This window comes from Lynx rufus, unplaced genomic scaffold (genome assembly GCF_022079265.1).
Source record: "Lynx rufus isolate CCGP_SWC_20201006 ecotype Redwood Valley unplaced genomic scaffold, mLynRuf1.p SCAF_7, whole genome shotgun sequence".
NCBI classification, from domain to species: Eukaryota; Metazoa; Chordata; class Mammalia; order Carnivora; family Felidae; genus Lynx; species Lynx rufus.
Window position 1 is genome coordinate 34,626,120 of NW_025814889.1, and position 6,092 is coordinate 34,632,211.

A 6,092-nucleotide genomic window follows, 5' to 3' on the forward strand; every position below is an offset into this window, starting at 1 on the left:
TGGAATCCATTTGTAAATGCCACCAACTAAGGATCAGTTCTGGTTTGTTACAGGAGACCTGAAACATCATGGCACCTGGTTAATTAGTTCTTTATGCACAAAATACATAGTAAAATCAGGATTACTCACGTGATATCCCTTCGTTGATAGCAGCCCTGAAGCAGGCAGGCGATCAGGTCACTGATAAACTCTACATCATCTCTGTGAAGAGCTGCTTCTAACTCCTAAGAGGTAAGAGAGAAATTGAGAGATCAAACATAGAGATTCCTTAAAATCTACCTGTCCCTCCCCTCCTACTACCCACACTATTGACATCACCCTCTAAGCCACTATATGGTCAGAGCAGCCAAACTGCTTGCCATGGATGAACTCTGCCTTTCTTCCCATAGTTACTGCTAGAAGCGCAATGAGTTCAACTTTTTGTTTTTCCATGGAATTTATTTCTCCCATTGCTCCACTACCAAGCTCCACTCCTTTTTTTCTGCATGTGAGAACACACATATATCTCTTTTTAGAAGTCCGTGCTAGCTAACATAATTTCAAAGACCTTAACTTCTACAAATATGCTGCAATGCCTTCTACTTTAATAAGAGGAGAATAAAGGGGCAAATACATAATTAAAAACTATTAGTCATTCACTTAACAGTTTTAACAGGTACACCATCTGCAACTGCTTTAAAGAACCACTAATTTATTGAAAAGAAAAAGCACTGGTAATGAGCAATGTAGCGATTCTTATTTTGAGGACTGATGACAGGAGATTGCTAGAACTGAGATTAATCTTACATCATCTGGACAGAAGTGAGGTAATGTCTATGTTAATGGTCTAATCCTAGGTGAGATATATTTTCCTTCCTTGGGATTCAAGCAGATAATGCCAAATAGTTAGCTGGTCTTAGTACACTATTCTGACCAAAGATTGGTTGAGAGGAGCTATTTGGACAAAAAGTGACAGTGGGAAATTTTAGGAGATCCTATTTCTCTTTTCAATCTCCCATAATAAACCAGTATTTTCTAAGATGGTGGAATTTGCTCTAAGTCATCAACTCCTGGGACACAAAGTTTGCTAGCACTGTTTCAACCAGGATGATGTCTTCTGCATGCAGGCCATCTCCCAAGGGTCTGCCAAGCTTATGGTTTGACTGCTTATTGTATTGACCAGATCTATAACCACAGAGAAACCAAACTTTGAAGGCTCATATTAATGGCTCTGAAAGCCTGAGGTGTGCATAAGAAGCAATTTCTGGCCTTAACACCAATTATAGGGCAGTGCATACTTAGCAGGGTAGTCTGCTTCTACTGTAAAAACAGTAAAGTTTTTTGTGACAATTATAATTGTAATAAAATAATTTTAAAAAATAATTTTGTAAGTTAACTGTTCCATTTATTATTTTTTAAAATTCTCAAGTTGGGAATCACTTGTAAAACTTTCATAAAACAAAAAACTGCTAAGCATATTAACCGACACAAATAAGCAAAACAGAAACTACCCTGAGGTGGTTCACTTGAAAAGGTTCATCTGCCCTATACTGCGTTGAAAGCGTTGGTGAATGAGACTCAAAATTCAAAGACAAGGCTGAGGCTTGCAAACATTTTGCTTGCTTTAATTACAAACTTGGGAATTATAACACATCTATAGTAATGGTTCTTATTCTTATATTAGTTTATTAATTCCTGTTTGCAGAGTTCTTTTCTACATTCTAGTTAGAGATTATCCAGAAAAACATAAACTTTACCAATCAGAGATAACAAAGATCTGAAATATAATTAGCCAGAATTCATTCACTCAACTAATATTTACTGGGCACCCACCCTGTGTAAGATAATATAGTACTTCCTAAGCACTGGGGAGTTTAGTTTAGTTTAGAGAGATAAGAATACAAAAAAGGTAGACATACCAACTAATTAGCACTATTAGGTACAGGAAAGGTGCTATAGGTGCTATAGGTGCTATGGGAATTGAGAAGAAAAGGATTACTTCTGGCTGCAGGAAGCCCAAGAGATTGCATCAAGACGGTGGCACCTGAGATGGGAAAACTGTGGCTGTGTGACAATGTGGGGGGAGTGCAGGGCATAACCAGGTGTAGGGAACAATGGGAGCAAGGACACCAAGAGGATATTGGCTTCAGTTTAACTGTTCTCTAGATCATATGAGGGGAGTAATGTGAGCTAAGATTGATAGCGATACTGAATACTGAGCTAATGAGTTTGGCTTTTCTTTGGAAGACAAAGAAGACTCACTACAGTTATTTTTATTGAGAGGGCACAGCTGCTGTGTATTTAAGATGAATTCTAGCGGTGGAGGGTGGGAGGTGAGGTTAAACACAAACAACAGCCTGGGGAGAAAGATTCTGAAGGACTTCCCAAACAAGAGAAATAGCAGCAATGAGGAAACACGAACTCAAGATCTGACAGAAGTAAATGTGATGCAAAACAAGGGAAGATTTGAATGGTTCATATTTTAGGCTTGGTCACTGGACAACACTCCGAAGCAAACTGCAATTATAACAGAAGCTGAACCCTTGAAGCAAAAAATCCCAGGCCATCTCGTTTGATAGAGAAGTCAGAACTACTGAATGGTAGAGCTGGAGGGTCAATTATAGATTGTATTATTTCAACTCCCCCAATGTCAGGATAAATAAACTAGGTAGGCCCAGGAAGGTTAACTGACTCCTCTTGCTGTACTCAGCAAAAAGTGCCAGAACTCAGTGAAACCCAGACCACCCCACCCAGGCTCTTCCCACAGAGTAAAACTGCTTCCTACTGGCCCATGCTCTCTATCCTAGAAAGGCTGATGGCTATAATAGCGACAATAACCCACTTCCATCACTCCCAACCAAGCCCTCACATATACCATTCCCCTAAGGAGAAAGAAATCCCTATCTGCTCCCCCTTCTGCCAAGGACTGTATGTCCTTTACGTGAAAAACTTTTATCTATAAAATCTTCCTAGTCAAGTTTCACTTTGCTGGTTCCTCCAGGAACTCCTTCAACACCATGTGTGTTCACATATTGTTATACGCTCCTGTCGAGGTGCTGTCCTCCTCATCAGTGTACTAAATTAAATTAAATAGCACAATGTGATTCTTGACTAAAGGTGCTATAGTCAGTACTAACTGATGCTTCTTAGTGTTTTTAAAGAACAGAAGTACCAAATTAAATGGAGGTCTGGCAGGATTCCTAGAAGCCACAGGATACATGTGGATGAATTTTATTCAGTAGTAAATAATTCAAAACATTAATTTTATAGGAGTCCTACTACAGAGAAAAATGTAAAATCTGCATTAATTTTTAAGCTGAGACTACAAAAAAAATCATTCATACAGGAACAGTTAAAGCTATGAATTCCCTTTCTTTTTCATTTCCTGCTTCCCACCAACAGACATTCCCCTCTGGCTTAGGTGGAAACGCTGGACAAGAATGTTTCCCTTTCTTTCAGGGTAACTTTCATTAGACCCAAGTTCTAGTTGTCCAGTTTATACCTAATGATATTGTCCTCTGAAGAGGAAACAATAAAATATAGCAATAGAGTCACTGAATGACCTTTCTGTTCCTTAATATTAACATAACAGTGTTAGTTTTACTCATCTACATAAGGTGCTTATGGAAAAGGAACATTCTTGTTTTCTTCTGTGGCCCTACCTATAACATTAGCACAGAAATTAGCAAATAGTAGGTGGTCATCAAATTAACTTTAAAAAGTTTATATACATAGGGCTCCTGGGTGGCTCAGTCAAACATCCAACTTTGGCTCAGGTTATGGGTTTGAGCCCTGAGTCGGGCCCTGTGCTGACAGTTCAGAGCCTGGAGCCTGCTTCAGACTGTGTTTCCCTCTCTCTCTGCCCCTTTCTGGCTCATACTCTACCTCAAAAATAAATAAACATCAAAAAATTTTTCAAATAAATTTTTTTTAAGTTATAATTTTTTTCATTCACCTACTATATGCCAGGTAATAGAGACACAAAAATGAATGAAGTCCTGATATATTTATAGATGGATGGATGGATGGGAGGGAAGGCTAAAATGTAAGCCAGAATGGAAAATCTTATCTATCTATCTATCTATCTATCTATCTATTTATCTATCTATCTATCGTTGTGTTCAGTGCTGTCTCCCCCAGCAACCAGAAACAGTAGAAATTCAAATATTTTCTTGACTGAATTTCATTTACCTACTATATGCCAGGTAATAGATACAAGAGTGAATGAAGTCCTAATATGTTTATGGATGAATGGATGAATGGATGGAGGGATGGATGGATGGAAGGGAGGGAATGAGGGAAGGCTAAAATGTAAGCCAGAATGGAAAATTTTATCTATCTATCTATCTATCTATCTATCTATTTATCTATCTATCTATCTTTGTGTTCAGTACTGTCTCCCCCAGCAACCAGAAACAGTAGAAATTCAAATGTTTTCTTGACTGAATGATAGCACAGAATTATGGGGACAATGTAACAAATGCTACATTAAATATACAAAGTGATAGGGGAAACTGGAGAAAACTAGAGAAATTGAGGAGTGTAGAGTAAGACTTTGCCAAAGAGGTAAGATTCGCACAGAGCCCTGAAGGGAAGACTTTTACCTGGCAAATGCACAGTAAGGAAGAGCATGCGAAAGTTGATGTCATGTGTAGAAAGTACCAAGGACCCTCCTCAAAGTGGAGAGGGTAATTAGAGAACCATAGATAGGACAGGCCTATTCTTTGAGGACCTTCTCTGAAAACCATGAAAACCACACTAAAGAATGTAGATTTTACTTCTATATGCAATCAAGTCTGAAGGAGAGTGAAATCATCAGATCTGTATCTCAGAAAAACAGTTCTGAGAGCAGGGTGCAGAATGACTGTGAGTGGTACCAGAGGTAAGGACCATGGAGGCAAGTGTCAGCATCACCTGGAAGGGTGCAGGAAGTAGGGTACCTAGGAGCCACTATGGGCTTACAGAATCCAGAATCTGCATTTTAACGAGAGCCCCATGATTCATATGCATATATAGTTTGGGAAGTGCTATTCTGGAAGATAAAAGGTCGGAGTCTGTGATAAATAAAACAGCAGCTGTGGGAATAAAGAAGGGGAGGATTTGAGAACACGTGGAAGATGAATAAATCTGGTTTAAAAAACAAAAGGCATAATTACCAAAAGAAATAAAATAATGCTATAGACCAAAAATGCTCTAAAACATATAAGAAAGCTCAAAATTCAACTTCTGACATAAGGACTGAATTAAATCCTTATAATGTAACCCCAAACACAGTCAAATGATTAATCTCAAGCTAAAGCCCCTTGTTTATCTAAAAGCCCTAGCATGAATGTATGATTATAATCAAACCATGCAGATAAAATGTGGTTATCAATATCTGTGGAATTTACAGTTCTGCCTCTAACTCTGAAGCCTGTTGAAAGGACTGAAGAATGAAATGTAATTCAGATATCCAGGCAAACCACTCAATAATCTCCTCTAAATACAAGATTAGTGGTGACTGGTGGAAAGAGTGGGTTTTTGGTCCCTATAGAAGAATCTCATTTCTACCAATAAATCTATTTAGAATATGAACATAACATGAAATTTCTGGTTAAAGTGTTCTCCAAACACTATCAACTGCCAATATCCTTTTATCACTATTTCCAGAGCGTCATCAAGTAGAATTACAGACAAATTAGAGTGAAACAAGATGTTCAATGACAAAATAAAAGCTAAGACCTACAAAGGTTACAGGAGATATGGCCAAAAGATAAGATGTCCTTAAACCTACATTCTACTTACATGTAGATTATGAATTTTCAAGTCTGAAATTACTAACATCTTGTTAATCTGTGGTAGTTAGCAGAAATCAAAATTAGTCAAGTTATAATTAGTAAGTGTAAGAACTGTTAAACTACGCACCCAATAGTTGATTATTAATTTGTATAACAAATCTATATTTTCTTCAATAAATCTAAGGTAACTTTTTATTCTCTATCTGCATTATTAAAAATTCCCATAGGTGCTAGGAGGCAGAAGATTGGATGGGAGAGCAGCATCGATATTGATGATCTAATTCTGATAGAGATGATTTTCAGATAATATCACTTATAAATGAATAAAATGATTCC

At 37.6% G+C, this 6,092-nt stretch overlaps 1 protein-coding gene across 1 annotated transcript in view; it reads right to left on the minus strand.

Annotated features, from left to right (window-relative positions):
* Positions 1-218, minus strand: part of LOC124502645 (cat eye syndrome critical region protein 2) — a 77,842-nt gene extending 77,624 nt beyond the window's left edge. The window contains exon 1 of the mRNA XM_047067361.1: positions 130-218. The gene's annotated coding sequence lies outside the window, so the exon portion shown is untranslated. The remainder of the gene's footprint in view (positions 1-129) is intronic.
* Between the last annotated feature and the right edge of the window lie 5,874 nt (positions 219-6,092).